Genomic DNA, 15,932 nt, shown 5'->3' with positions numbered 1-15,932 from the left:
GTAGGTATTTGGCCTTCTGGCAGTGGCGTAGCAAGGGGTTGGGGGGCAATCCTGATTTTGGGTGTGGTGGAGGTGAGCAAGTTGTGTCTGTCGACTACCACCACCCGAGAACCAGTCGTCCATCAGCCCCTCCCCCTTCTAGAAACAAGTTGTCCATCGGCTGTCACCCGTCCCCAGCTCTTACGTGCACCGGGCAGCAAACTTAGGGTGCGCCCGATGGCAGTAGGTCTAGCTAAACCACTGTTGAATCTGGTTCGGACAAGTGCGAGCTAGGAGTGGAATCCCCTCTGCTGAAGCAAAATCCATTTAATGAATCTCATGGGTACCTCCTGACTTCTGTAGCCTGATGAAACCTCCCAGTGCACCTTGTTAACTGGATTATACATCGCTTCCCCTGGATGGATGGGACCAGTTCGAGATAGGCGTGGTAGGCCCCACTCCTACCTGCAACGGACGACAAACTTAGGGCCCGCCCCGGGTGGCAGTAAGTGTAACTACTCCACTGCCTCTGAGCAGACTTGATTCCTTCCTGAAGACAGGCCACTATCCGGTAGTTGCATCATTCAGTAAAGTGAGTGATTGAGCGAGCATCAGCCATTGAGCCAAGCATTTACCAAATATCCCCTTCGCGCTAAGACTACATCAGACAGAGGTGCTCCACACAAGACTTCACTCCGGATAGTGAACGAGATGTGTTTTAAGGGCTCCTCGAAAGGACTCAGGATTGCGGAGCTCATTTTTGATCTACGGCATTGCCAAATGAAGCTTATTCCAAACTGGGATTACCAGCTCGAAGGTTTTGCGACCGCATCATGAGTGCTTAAAGCGAGGAATTGATAACAGGACCACATTATTAGAATTAGGCCTTCATGGGCAGAGTGCTGTAGACTTGATCTGAGGGCTGCAGGAAGCCAGGGCATATTCATAAAGACCTCAGATACCCTTTCTACAGGTTACACACCAGCCTGATTGTCATACTTTGGGTACAGTGGCATTTCCAAGTAGACCTAGCGGGGAGATCGATAAAACACAAATGAGCCATTCTAGATTGGCTCCTGCGACCCTAGTCCTAGGATGCTGCAGACCCGTAGACAGCATTCATCTCACCTGGAAGATGGTTGAGGACATCACTGGCGCAACCTGCTCCCTTAGGCCCCAGTACTTATCCAAGTAAAAAACAAGGCTTTACTTGTGGTGACCAGCAGGACATAGGCTCCAAACCCTGAAAGCTTAAAGAAGTGTCCCACATATCATTCTAGACCAAATCCAGTCCCTTCCACCCTGCACTTATCCAGTCCTGGGCAGAACCCACACCTGGTTGATAGGAACCCTAGAGCTGGGTCTGGGGTCTTGCAAAGACAGACTGGGTTTCACCAGCACACAAGACCTCGTCAACTCAGGACCACAAAATGATCGCATGAAGCTAGCCAAGGTATTCTTGGGACAGTAAATAAAATAGACGAGGGGCGGAATCGACTGATATCTCCTCGATTAGGTCCTTTATTCCAATTACAATCGGGAAACCCATCGCAGTGACCCTGTGAAGGGGCACGGCTGTTGGAGCATCTTGGATTGGTCAGTCCTGTATTCCAAGTATAATCGGAAGCCCATCACCCTGTGATGGGGTATCTGTGTGATGGAGTACCCTAGATTGGAAGGGTCCTTTATTCCAAGTATAATCGGGAAGCCCATCACATTGAGCTGTGAAGGGGGAACTGCTGACCGAGCATCCTGAATGGTTTAAGCTGAAGCACCTAAAGAAGCCCCAAGGAACGTCATTTCTGGACTAACTTGCTGTATTTGCTGTTTATTGTATACAAGTCGGGGGTCACCCGAGTACTAATGAAGCTAATTGTGCTCGCCACTGGCTTATCTGTATTCAGAGTGGCATTGAAGGAGCGATTAGGGGACACTCCCTGCTCAGCTAAAGAACTTGATGAAAAGTCTGCATGTACCTGAAGAACAGGACAGCTGGTGCGGATTGCTATTTCTGGCAGAGTTCTGTCTAGCCGCAGATTCCTCACCCATTGAATATTCTCCAGGAGTAAGACTGGAATTGGAAACTTTGCGGCTGTGCCTATACACCCCGGAAGCTGGCCCCTACAGCTCCAGAGTGACGCCATTCTGCTCTGGAAATGATGTTTGGGGCCAATGTCGGCGTCACTCCCCTTACCTGGCGTCCGTGGCTTTACAGAGACTGTCCAAGCCCCCAGATGCAGAGCCCCAAAAGAAAATTGGAAGACAGTGTACAGATTCCTAGATTTGGGTTCTTAATAATTGAGAGAGTCCATTCACAGAATGGAGATGATGGGAGGGTCAGTGAGGAATCTGTGGCTAAAGTCTCTACCATAGAGAGCATTACCAAGGTAAGTAACATGTTTCTGCAAATTCTTCACCTTTTGAATAGATACCAAAGCGAGCCTACCTGAAAGTGGAACTGTGAAGAGACTCAAACCAGAAAGTCCTACAGGACTGAGCGGGAACAATACCCCTCTCTGCGCACTTGAATGTGCAGACAATAGTGCTTCTTGAACATATAGAAGGACGCCCACGTAACTGCCTGGCATATGTCTAGGATAGTGACTCAACATGCTAATGCAGTGGTAGCAGATACGTCCCTGGTAGAATGAGCACTCAGTCCATCTGATGGCTGATTTTTAGCCAATGAATAAGCACATCTTTACGCCGGGCACGGTCCACTGGGAGATGGTTCTCTACTGCACCGCCTTGCATTTTTTGCTCCAGAGTACGTTACAAAGAGCTGGCCATCCACTTAGTGTTCTTTGCTACAATCCATTTGATAACTGAGTACTCTCTTAGGGTCCAAGGGATGGAATCTCTTCTCTTCCTTAGAGGTGTGAGGCGGAGCATAGAACACCGGCAGGGTTTTGGTCTGACCAGCGAGTAACAGCGTCTTACCTTTTGACAGGTAGGATGATTGCGTCTACAAAACTGTTTTGTCTGGGTAGAAGGTAATGTATGGTGGGTTGACACAAAGAGCTTAAAGGTCAACTGCTGTGCTAAGGTGGAGGTGACAAGGAACACAGTCTAAATGGTAATGAGGCATGAGGGGCAGCTGTGAAGCTGCTCGAACAGAGTGCACATCAGATAAGTCAGGACCAGAATAAGGTCCCATTTGGACATGACAAAGGAAAAGGGGGAAACATATTGTGGGTTAAACAATGAGGGCTAATCTGGCAACCGCAAGTAGGCCGTAAGGGCCCTTAACCGCGCCCAAAGCGAAACTTTCCAGCGCAAACAGAATGTCCACAAATCTGCCCCAACAACAGGCACATACAGTTTTCATTGAGGGATGCCTGGCTGTCCAGATGACATCAACTATCTATGGGGGAACTTCGAAGGTATAAACCTGTTGCCACTCACTGTCCAAGAATGAAGGTGGAAATTGCGAAGGCCTGGGTGCAGTACCCTACCCCATTGATGCAAAAGCATGTCCTCTAGGAGGGGAAGCCTGATCGAAGGACATATGCTCAAGCTCAGGAGAACTGGATACCATACTCTACATGCCCAATCAAGAGCTACGAGGATGAATTGGGCCTAGTCTGTCCTGATCTTCATGAAAACTCGGGGAAGGAGTGGAATCCGTAGGAAGATATACAGGAGTCCAGCGTTCCACTGGCAGCGGAACGCATCTCTGAGCAAGAGACATCTTGGAAACTACAATGTGTAGAAGTGCTGACATTGCATGTTCTTAGCGGTGGCAAACAAATTGAGCCAAGGTTCCCCCCAAATGCGGAAGAGACTTTGCATCAACTCTGGGTGTAATTGCTTGTGATCTGATAGGCGCCGACGGCTAAGCTCATCTGCCTTGGCATTCGAAGTACCTGTCACTACCAGGAAAATCCCTTGGTGGTAAAGCAATTTCCAGACACACAAGGCCCCCTGGCACGTGGCCCACAACCCTACTGTTCCCAGTTTGCTGCAGTACCAGATGGCAGTGTTGTTGTCTGTGAGCAGCTGCACCAGCTTCCCACTTAAGGACTCACTAAAGCCTACAGTGCCAAGGCTCTCGACTCCATAAGATTGATGTGGAGTTGTGACTACACTGGTGACCAAAGGCCTCTGATCTCCACCTATCTAAGATGGCTGCCTAAGGCAGAAGGAATACATGAGTCACCATTTTCAGCTTTAACTGGGAAAGGGAGAGGGGTCTGCCGCTGAAACAATGGCGGTCCAGCAACTACCACTACAAATCTTTTGCAGTCTTCTATGAATCTGAACGTGTTTGTAGAGGTCCTCTTGATGTTGGGTCCACTGGGACTTCAGATGTTATGTTATGTTAAATAGGTATTATGGGTATGCGTAATATGGGTATCACGCATTGTGGTGACATGGCCATGTGCTGTTGAAACCAGGTTGAAATATTATTGCTGGAATAACCAGGTTTTCAGTGACTTCCTAAAAACAAGGTGATCTCACTGCATAGCCCACATATGCCACCTAGCATGCTCCACCAGCCGGATGCAGGACGCTATCAGTCCCAGAAGCCTCGGAGTCGACCTCACTGAAATAGTAAACTGTGGCTGAATGATCTGGATCATAGTCTGAATATTCTGTATTTTCTTTCCTGGGGAAACGGAACAAAACCAACCATGTACAGAATAGCTCAGATGAAGGGGACATCTGAGAAGGAGTCATGTGTGAATTTTGCACATTGATAGTGAACCTGTTTGATGAGAGGAGGTTGGCTGTAGTCTTGAAGTGGCCGACGACTGCCTTGGGTAAGCCCACATGCAACAGCCAGTCGTCGACATAGGGGAAGAACTGTCTCCAGACCTCCAAAGATGAACATTACCGCCATCATTTTTGTGAGCATGGTGAGACCATAGGGTCGCACTGGTGTGACCAAAAGGGAGCACAACGAACTGGAAATGCTCCTGTCCTAACTTGACCCGTAGGCAGCATCAATGAGACGTCAAGACAGGAATATGAAATTAGGAATCCTGCAGGTTCAACTGTACCATTCAGCCTCCAGGGTCGAAGGTAGATAAGACCTGGGCCTCAGTGAGAATCCGGAGGGAATAGTACAGGTCTAATATACGTCAACGGCCTTCATCCTTCTTCGGCACCAGAAAGTAGTGGGAATAACCACCACACCCTATGTCTGCCATCAGCACCCTCTCTAGAGCCACTTTGTCCAAAAGTCCATGCACTACCTGCTACAAAATGGAGAGATGATCCTCTGTCAGTCATTAGGGAGTGGTGGAAAGTATGGCAAAGTAGACATTTTTTGGGAAGACTATACATACTTTGTTTTCCTTAATCGTTTTTACCAAATTGTACCTACCTGTTGTGATGGTGTGTTGCGTGGTCTCTGCACCTCCCCGGTCCACCACAGCCCTTAGCCAGCTGATTGTTGTGGAAGGAGTACTGCTTTGGCCCGGCCGGCGTGGTTACACTTCCACTTCCAGTAGCGGTCTCACAGCTGCCACCTTGTTAGGGGAGGCGGTCTAGTCTTCCCTTCCCCTTGCTCCAGGACACAATATTTAGGCTTCCCATGGCGCGGGAGCACCAAAGGCGTGCTAAAGGCAAGCCCGTCTGCACCCGTAAGCGCCTGGACGTCGCCAGACGCCAGACATGCTGGCAGTTTAAAATCAGGGGTGTCATTTTACACAAGGTAGCTTCTGATGTCCATCGGCCAGTAGGTTAGCTCATGCGGACAGTGTCTGGGGGACGCAGTGGAAGGACCTTTCTGTTGTATCAAGTGTGGCTACAACTCCTGCCCCTCACTGCCCCCTGCCTCATCCAGACCCACTATGAAAATCTTACACCTCAATGTCCATTCTTTGGTTAAGCACTACATGGAAATCTATGACCTTATAGAGGATGAATCCCCTGATGCGTTTTTCATAACCGAGTCCTGGCTGATTGATGCTACAGTCGCTGAACCAGGCTTTGCACTCCCCGCGGGGGTTCAGTATTCTGACTCCTATCAGGGAGACTAGAGGTGGGGGCATAGCTCTTATCTTTAAATCCTGTTATCGCTGCTCACTCGTCAAGGAGGATGTGGCCGGGTGCGAATGCTCGTTTATGAATTTCCTTTAGTGCCCATTCTTCTATCACAGGTTTACTAGTCTACCGCCCCCCAGGACCGATCTCGGAATTTCAAATTAACTGGATACGACATGCCTTAGATACTCTCATCCCTGCTGAATGGTCCAAGGGTCGCTGCTCGAGTTCCAATCCCTGGTACAACGACTCTCTGGCCGCCTTGCGTAGCACATGTAAGAAGCTATAATGGGCCTGGAGAAGGTAATACGACCCTGGGGCTAAAAAGTTGTACCAGGACGCAATTAAACAATACCACAAGGCTATACATCTGGCACAAGCGGCCTACCTTACTAATGAGACCAAGTCCAGTAAAAACCCTGTAAAAAGCATTTTTAAAATTCTTGACTTTAAAAACAGGAAAGAACCGTCTACTCCGATGATCACATCTGGGCAGCAATGTGAGGATTTGGCCACCTTCTTTGTTCAGAAAGTAGAAGCCATCTATAAATCCTTCCCTATAGGCCCTATGGATCCCGTGGTTCCATCAGATCCTCTTCCCACTGTTACCCTGGCAGTAATTCCCCTATCTCCCAAGACGAGTTTCTTACTCTGAGCAAGAAGGTCAATCAGATTCCCCTATAGATCCCATGAGGCCTTCCCAATTTAGAGACTCCATACCTGTACTAATCACGCCCTTGTGTCAGATTGTCAATTCCTCTTTTACTACGGCGGTGGTGCCTTTGTCATGGAAGCATGCAAGGGTGGTCCCCCTGCTGAAAAAACCCTCACTGGACCCGACTTAGCCGGAAACTTTTCGACCCATATCTCTCCTGCCTTGGGTCGCTAAAATTGCTGAGGCCCACACTAATAACATCCTTGCGGGCTTTCTAAGCAACACCGGTGCCTTGGATCGCTCGCAGAATGGTTTCTGTCCGGGTCACATCACTGAGACTGCACTACTAGCGGCGAGTGAACATTTACGGACCATTTGGTACGAGGGACAAACTGCTCGATCTCAGCGCTGAGTTTGACACGGTCTCCCATCAGATCCTCCTGCATCGCCTAGAGGAGGCGGGGGTAGTAGGTCTTGCCCTGGAGTGGTTTCAATCTTTCCTGTCTGACAAAGCATTCCAGGTTTCTGCCCCCCCCTTCCTCTCACATGCCCATTCCATCAAGCAGGGGGTTCCCCAGGGCTTGGCATTAAGCCCTGTTCTGTTTGACCTTTACGTTCAACTCCTGGCTGCGGTGGCGAGGGACCATGGCTTCATCATGGTATCGTATGCTGATGACACCCAGCTGGTGGTGGCCCTCTCTGATGACCATACTCGGGGCGCTGCGCAATTTCGATCTGGCCTAGTGGCAGTCGCACATTGGATGACCACCAACTGCCTTCAACTTAACGCCAACAAGTCAGAAGTGCTGTTGGGGGGGAGAGATAAGGGGCTCTGGAGCAAGCAATGGTGGCCGGCGTCCTTGGGCAGCGCTCCCACACCCAAGCCGGCAGTGAAAAATCTAGGGATCTGTTTCGACTCCACCCTTGGGTTCCAGGAGCATACCAAGAAGATTTCTGGCACCTGCTTTTGACATCTACGGGGTCTGAGACCAATGCTGGGTTTCTTCGACCCACCTACCCGCCAGTTGATAGTCCAGGCAACTATTTTGCCCAGTGCTAACTCACTCATGTTAGGCACCAATAAGGAGGAAGTGAATCGCCTACAGCGAGTCCAGAATGCAGCTGCCCAAGCCCTGCTGAGGCTCCCCAGAACCTTCTCTACGACGGGTGCATTGCAGCGCCTACATTGGCTACCCATGACTAAAAGGATCCATTTCAAAGCACTACACCTTCAAAATACTAAAGCTTTCATCCCCTGAGATTTTGTCTAATTTTTTGGTCCCCTATTTATCCACACGCCAGCTATCCTCTTCTGAGCGGTTTCTGGCAATGGTCCCTCGGGTGAAACGCCTCAGAGCGGGGGCCGGTCATTTCGGTATCTTGCCTCCAAACTGTGGAACTCGCTCTCTGTCCAGATTCGCCGGCTGGATTGCCTGTTACCCTTCCGTAAGGCCATCAAAACCTACTTATTCCCCTCGGTCTAGACCCTAGCTCTCTACTCACATTGCTGCAAGCGCCGGTACACTTCTTCGCTGAGGCAGCTGCGCGCTATACAAAATTACCTAATAATAATAATACACCCCTGAGAACTACTTGCACAACACACCTGTCTGAAATGATCACCTCAAAACCCAGAAAGAATCGCTAAATGTTGTCTGCCAAAGGGAGGCTGGGCTCCATCAAGGGCACGCTAAAGAGGTTTGAATGGTGGGCCTGAGAGGAGAGGGCAATGATGCACTGGGTCACGTGGGTGGTTGGTACCTAAGCCGCGATATTGCTAGGTCCCCTGATGGGTTTGGACAGCTGGTGATAAGTGGCGTTTCATCCAATACCATTAAATGAGCTTTGGAACTAATGGGGTTGGTGAGGAGGGGCGGAGAGGCTCAGGGAGCGAGCAGTAGCCCGACTCTCTTTAAATTGCTAGAGAGTAGAATCAGCCTCGTCCCCATGCAGGCACATCCCGCCAAGGGTATGTGTCCATCAGTGAGGGCTGGATATTGCCAGAGAACCCAGTTGTTAGCAGTCACCCATGGTGGCATAGAGGGCAACACTGGTGCCAATATTTCACCCGACGGAATTGGGGGTGTCCAAGCTATAACAAATCGTAAACTTGGTCACATCGCAATCATTCTGAATTGCTTGAGCGAGGATAGGGCGAAGGTCATCAGGTACCCTAGGAAGGACCTGCACCTCTGAATAACAAAGAGCATGCGAGTAGCACCCCAAAAATCAGCTGGCATTGGCAGAGCGGAGGGCCAGGACGGTGAAGCAAAACACCCACGTCCTAAATGGTACCACTTGCTTAGATTCTGTATTAGGGGGAGTGGTGTTCAGATTAAAGTAACTCTGGAGTCCTGAATCACAAGGCTGTCATGTGATGGGCGCTGCGACAGGAAAAGCAGGGTTGCTCAATGGCATTTGGCAATCTGCCAGCGGTCAGTGGGCCCAGAGCATGGTCTGGCCCTGTATTAAAGTATCAGTTGATGCCTCATTAAATGACAGAAGATGTTCAGTATGAGTCTGAACTGGTTGTCGGACTTCAGTAAGAACACTGGTTTTTACCTCCATGGTGGAGTACTGGAGGTAAAGACCCTCAGCTGCCCTACACATAACCATAGTGTAGGAAACAGATTCCTCAGTAGCAGGTCTGGGAGAAGAAAAAGAAAAAAAAGTTGGTTCTGGGGAGCGATCGAGGTCCCTCGCCTCCTGCAAGGGCTTGTACTAATTGGCATCATTGTAGGGCTGAACGAACTCTTCACTCTGGTCATAGTCATTAGAACTGGTGCCAAAGAGGGAGTGCAAAGCGGGCTTCCTCCCATCAGGGATGATATATTCGATGGAGAAAGAGGCAACTTGGGTGGATTCGCGCATGAATAATGTCGAGGTCAGATTGCTGACGTCAGAGCGAACGAGTAGGGTCCTCCTCCTCCAGCATCAATAGAGTCTGCAAAGGTGGGCCGGCACAGGTTATCGGGGCTAGACGCGGGGTCAACAGTGAAGCTTGAGCCAACAAAGGCTCAGAATGTTCTACTGGTGCTGAGGGCGAACCCGCCAGTGGTACTACAGACGAAGGGCCTCGCTGCCCCTTGGGTCCCCAGAGGGGTGTCAGAGGCAGGCAATAGGCATCCGAAGAGCTAGAGCACGGCTCATGGAACTCCTTGCTCTGAAAAGATGTGGTGGGTAGCCCCGGAAACTCAGATTGTGCCACTACAAGTTATGGGATCGCCACTGAAGTTAACCAACATTGGGAGCGAGATTGAGAAGAATGGCGCTGCCCCCGTGCCTGCTCAGGTGATTGCGAGTGAAATGAGGGAGCAGAATTCCCATGGAACTTCTTGTATTTGTTTTTAGTTTTACCTGGAGTGTGATGAAGACAGCCCTCTCGAGCAGTGACAACCACTCTGGGAACAAGCCTAGGATGTGGACCATGTCTTTGAACCACATCGTCGAGGGGTTGTTTTATGCTTGGTGCTGTAGAGTTCCGCCTTGTGTTCCCTGATGGCCTTCGAGTAGATAATCACACAAAGGATGCAGGACTTGTCGGCACCACAAGCATACCTGGTGGGATACTGGCATAGTCATTTGTTTGCAACAGTCCCTATAGGGATTGAAACCTGTAGCCTTTGGGGGTGACATCCTTTGCACACTAGAGAAATCTGAGGTACAATGTCTGGTAGGATGGAAAGAAAGGAACTGACGTCAGTGCATGGGAGTGGCGCCAATATACGCCTCACACAAAATTTCCAGATCGTAATGATGTCAGTGCAGAGCCACAAGGCACCACCCTCTAGCGTGCAGCGGTACTGCTGAAAAAATCCCAGATCCAGTCTGGGGAGTATTCACAGGGTGAGAAATCTGCAGCTAAAATTCTCCATCAGAAAGAGAGAGCCACAACTGTCCAAACAAGGCCTTCACCTTTACCACATCCACATTACTCCAGGACCTGGAAGAGTCAGAGTTGCTACACAAGTTATTTTTACAGGAGAAATAAGTCAAACAAAACTAGGAAGTGGTCCTTCCTACCATGGGTAGTACCACTGATCTCACTATGTAGGCGATGCAAATATCAGATCAATGGTATGTCCTGCCATGTGAATAGTCCGGTATACATCACAAGACAGCCAGAAACAAAAGGAGATAAGACAAGGACCTGGATAGACCTATCAGGGGCATGGAGAGTGGGAGGGGGCCAGGGTTTCTAGCCACCGGTTAAGGTCTCCCCAGGAAGCATGCCCAAGAATGACTTAGGAGCTCAGGTTGTATGGGTGTGAGATCCATCAGTGGCAAGAGTCCACCTCTGTCGGACGACAGAACAGAGGCAGATGTCGGGAGGCGAGCGATCCAGAAGATATGTATGGAACCCACCTAAGGCTTTGGGTATCAGCCACCTTACCATAGAGAGCGCGTCGTGAGGTGGTGAGAGAGCACAGAACATACGTCTTCACTCGGACTGAGGCGCCAGCACCTTGCTAGAAAATATAAAAGTGAAATCCAGCCTCAGTTTGAGCGGGTCAGTTAACAGGGTGTTACCGACAGCAGTACTCTTGTAGGAAACTAAGGGGCGCTCAGCAAAACACTTTAATTAGATTTTGTACTTGCTTAATGCCCTTCACTGGCAAGTTCTGCTTTTGCCTCTTGGGCACTTTACATCCATTACTTCTGCTCTGACTACCGCACGTGCCACTTACCTGCCTTAATGGAGAGACACACTTCTTTGCATAATGGGAGCAGTGGTTTGTACACATCTTGGAGGTTCATTCGGTGTGGACGCAGGCCGGTTGATGCAACACTCCAAAGGGGCGTCTTTCATGGACCTTACTGTGGATGCCCTTCATTAAGCTAAGCTTGTCTTGTCTGGTGAATAATTTAACTAAAAAGAATGTAAAACTAATCAATTAAATAATGGATATTACCGAGCCGCTCACAACTTCAGAGCATACAGTGATTCAAACATGCACCGCATTATACCACTGCGCAGTGTACGGAAATGTCAACCAGAGCGCGTCATTGTAGAAATTAAGATCTAAGAATGCAAGTTAAAAAAGGTTTTTAAGGGAATTAGCCTAATGGACCAAGTACGTTGCACACCATCCGTTTTCTCTTTCAATGGCAATGCTTCCTGCAAACCAGACAGCGCTGATGGAGGGAAGTGATCTGTGCTCTCTAACCAGCGCCATTTCGGAAGCGCTGCCTACTGCTGGGTGTTACCTGCAGCAGAACAGCAATGGAGCACAACAGTCAAGATGACACACAAGTGGCAAAGCCGCTGTGACTGGTCAAATGAGACCCTCCCTTCCTCCTGTGCGTCCATCCCCTTAACCCGGTCCACCCCAGAGGACGTGGTGGGTGACCGCCTGATAGTCGTAGTTGAATTGAATTTGAATTTGAAAGGATTTGTAAAGCGCTCTGCTACCAAGCGGTTTCCTGGTGCTGAGAGAATGATAGACGGGGGAAGGGGGAAACACCAGGAAGTTACTATAGGGGGAAGGCTTGGACAAACAGGTGGGTTTTGAGTGCTTTACGGAAATGCAGGTATACTGTCATGGACCTGATAGTCAGGGCAAGGCTGTTCCAGAAGCGGGGGGCAAGAATAGAGAACCTAGTGCCACCCAGCGAGGGACACTGAGGAGAGCCTGAGGTTACGGCAAGGAAGATAGGGGGTGACCAAGGAGTTGATGTAAACTGGGGCCGTACCGGCGCGAGCCATGAAGACCATGCAGCCCACCTTGAAGAGAGTTCTGTGCAGGATGGGGAACCAATGTAGAGACTTAAGTAGGGGGGTAGTGTGATGATACTTGGGGATCCGGTAAATGAGACGAGCGGCCTGATTCTGGATGGACTGGAGGCGCCGCAGTTCGTAAGCAGGGATGCCAGCGTACAAACAGTTCCCGTAGTCCAAACGGGAGAGAACCATGGCCAAAACAATAATTTTGAGGGCTTCAAAGGAAAAGAAACGTGAGATCTTGCGGATAATTCTAAGGGACAGAAAGCAGGACGAAACGACAGAACTAATCTGAGGGCGCATGGAGAGGTCCTGGCTGATTTTGATTCCCAAGGTTTTAACTGAAGCAGAGGGTACCGGGGAGGGGCCAAGAGAGGAGGGCCAAAAGGCAGAGGTCCTGGGACTGGTAGGGCCACCAGTCAGGATCAACTCAGTTTTTTCCGGATTAAGTTTTAGATGATTTTGATTCATCCAATCAGAAATAAAGATGAGTGTGGGCTGAAATTTGAGAATAGAGTCCGGGAGGAGGAAAGATCCAGAACAAGCTGGAGATCATCCGCGTAATTAAATACGGAGATCTCCATGTTGAGTAGGGAAACAATAAGGTGATGGATATAAAGATTGAAAAGAAGAGGGGAAAGGGAAGAGCCTTGGGGAACCTTGGGGAGTTGTAGGGGGGATCTTGTGCCATGGTAACAGCACAAGGACGAGTGACCCAAACGTGACCCAGGCCTTTGAAAATGTAGTAACATGTAGGAGGAGTCAGGACAGGATGGCGAGGCGGAATATCACTGCATGTTCATTCTGCCCTCCACCATTTAGAGTCCACCTGAACACAGGGCCACCCACAGTGCACGTGTTGCTGACAGGCTACTCCACTCCAGGAGAGGTTTTCCTGCACCTAGGAAACAGAATTCTCCCTTCATCGGCCGTGAATTTTCGATTTCCCATTTTCACAAACATGTGACCCTGCTGTAAATGTTAGATTTCACATTTTCCTAAAAGTGTAATCCTGACCACGTACCTTTATCGCCTGTGTCTCAGTCAACGGTCTAACTACAAGCACTAAGTGCTTTAAAAATGACTGCGCTGACATTCTGGCAAGTTGACATTTACGTGCAGACAAAGAGTTCAAAGGCACAGACCACTTCTTTATGGAACGCTATCTGAAAGGACCTGAAAGGCGAGCCTTGTCAGCAGCTGCAAACACAGAATTTCAAATCAGCTTTAGAGCAAAGTTTATTGGAGCCCAGGTAGAAATGCATGTTGCCATTTGGCCCCTCCCCTCCCACCGAGGAGCAGAGCCTTAATTCACTTCCTACAGTTACCATCTGGTGCTCCTGCCTTCGGATGGTGTCTAACCTTACCAGCCATATTTGCAAACCCTATGATGCCATCGGTAGATGCATAAAATCTGGAGGCATGACTTGATATCACCAGCCTCCTCTAACTGTGCTTCATGGAGTACGAGCACTGAGAATTATTCTGGATTGAAGCTAGAGCTGTCACAAGCAGCTCTAAAGGCATATTCATGTACTATTTCATTACATGAAGGTATAGCACAGTTACGAGCAGGAGCCTTCTTTCTCCGTAGCAATAAATGACGTATAAGCGTAGAAGATTCATTGGCTCTCGCTGGGGGCTGCATCTGATGAGCTGAGGGTCCCTCTGTGTTATAGCAAACAAATAATGGATGGAATATTCTCATAAAGTAGTCCTCTGGTCAACTGCCGAGTGGAGGTTTTCCAGCATCTCATGAGGTCAGCCTGGCCCAGGGGGCCTTCGACACCTCCTGCCTCAATCATGCAATTGTACGTAGTCAATACAGCGCAAGCGCCTTATAAGGAGATGGGTGAAACCACCACTGCACTTACATTAACCAGAGGAGCAAGTCAAGCCTGAGTCATTACGCCAAAGCCCTTCGGGTTCAACGTGGGCGGTGAAGCAACAGGAAGGTGGGATGACTCCGCCTGCAAGACAAGGAAAGTTCATGAACTTCATGCTCGGGGTCAAATAAAGCTTTCTTCTAGCAAACATGCAAAGCAGCCAACTGGCCACCACAAGTTAACCTAACTTGTTCCCTAATCATAATCACCCAGTCACGTGATCCCTACAACAAAATACAGACATTCACTACACACCAATCCGCCAACATCAGCTCAAACACATCACAGGCTCCTGTATCTCCTGTGAGCACTCCCAAGGTTGTGGGAGACCCCGAAAACCATCACTGAAGGACCAGGCGGTTAACAAGCCCTTGGAAATGTACATAAAAGTATCATCAACCTTCTTTGCTGCATGATCATTGCCCCTCTTCCCGTCCTGAAGACGGGCTTTAGTGCATCGCCTGGAGATGTGTCACCTGGGGGATGTTCTCAAAAAGGCAGTACAAGCAGAACTAATTCATAAAAACATGAAACGGATCAATCAGTGATCAGTTATCGGCTCATCTCTAATGGACCGCCCAATGGACAAGGTCATCGAGAGGAGTAAAACCACCAACTGCAAGATCTTGAGGAAGAAGAGTGTGTCGATTACGACAACCTCGGGTACCGATTGTTGCCACGCAGAGCACACAGCTTAATGTCCTTTCAGAGTCAGCCAGCCAGGTCTCTGCATCTAGCCCTAAAAACTGCACTGCACATCACGTTAACTACAAGGTTGTTGTGACTTTTATCTAATGTTGGTCGTCACCTGAGCATAGCAAAGCTGCAGGTCGATCCAGGCCCTTAACCATAAAATCACTATATTAATCGAACCCCACCATTGTGCTTACACAGCAGCAAAACCCATCTAGAATCAAACCACAGAGACCACAATTCACCAGCTCTGGAAGGTCTTGCAAGAAGCATTGCGGTATCAGGACTGAGAAGCAGCCCAAGTCCTGCTCTCCAGAAAGACTTGTTGCAGTACTGAGGCACGGCACAACGTCCTGCTCACTCCAGTCTGATCGATGGAGGTCACTCCTATGGAGCCTATGTGGCCAAGAGCTAGAAGGTGTAACAAAACTACAAGAAGTGAAGAGCCTGAAAAAGAAACTATTACATACAAATGTTCAGTACATTTTTGCTGGGGCTTTTCTTTACTTTGATCTGGATTGATCTGCACCATTGTTTCTTCTGCCAAGCAGACAACACTCTTAGCCATGGAGAAGGAAGGAGGAAGAGGAAGAGGAAAAGGAGGAAGAGGAGGAGAATGTAAATTACATGATGAGTGTCACATTATTACATCATTCAATTCTTTAGCATCAGTGATTAAGGACACTCAACTGCCCACTCGCTTGATGACTGAGCATCTGCTCAGCGACTTGCAGTCCGGCTTTTGACTGTGACCTGGGACAGAAGCCTCAATGCAGAATAAAAGAGCACCTCTGTACTCCTGGACAAGCCCCGGCCTGCGCGGTCCATCTACTGGACCTATCAGCATCTTTTGACTCTATAGACCCTAGAATCCTTCACCTGAATTTTAAGGCGGCCATTCCCGTGGCTCACATCCTTCCCCGTCAACCATACAGAAGAAACCAGCGGTGAGTCCATATGAACCACAATAATCTACATTAATTGCATAGGTGCTGAAAGTCAGCCG

General features: G+C 49.1%; 1 protein-coding gene across 2 annotated transcripts in view; it reads right to left on the bottom strand.

Moving 5' to 3' along the window:
- TSPAN18 (tetraspanin 18) overlaps positions 1–15,932 on the bottom strand; it is a 345,609-nt gene that overhangs the window by 172,063 nt on the left and 157,614 nt on the right. Inside the window, exon 3 of one of the 2 annotated variants that reach the window (XM_086959612.1) lies at positions 14,222–14,317. The exons of the other annotated variant lie outside the window; for it this stretch is intronic. The gene's annotated coding sequence lies outside the window, so the exon portion shown is untranslated. The remainder of the gene's footprint in view (positions 1–14,221; positions 14,318–15,932) is intronic. 2 annotated transcript variants of the gene reach the window in all.

The sequence above is a fragment of the Lissotriton vulgaris genome, chromosome 2_2 (assembly GCF_964263255.1).
Source record: "Lissotriton vulgaris chromosome 2_2, aLisVul1.2, whole genome shotgun sequence".
NCBI classification, from domain to species: domain Eukaryota; kingdom Metazoa; phylum Chordata; class Amphibia; order Caudata; family Salamandridae; genus Lissotriton; species Lissotriton vulgaris.
This window is presented reverse-complemented; position numbering and strand designations above follow the sequence as displayed.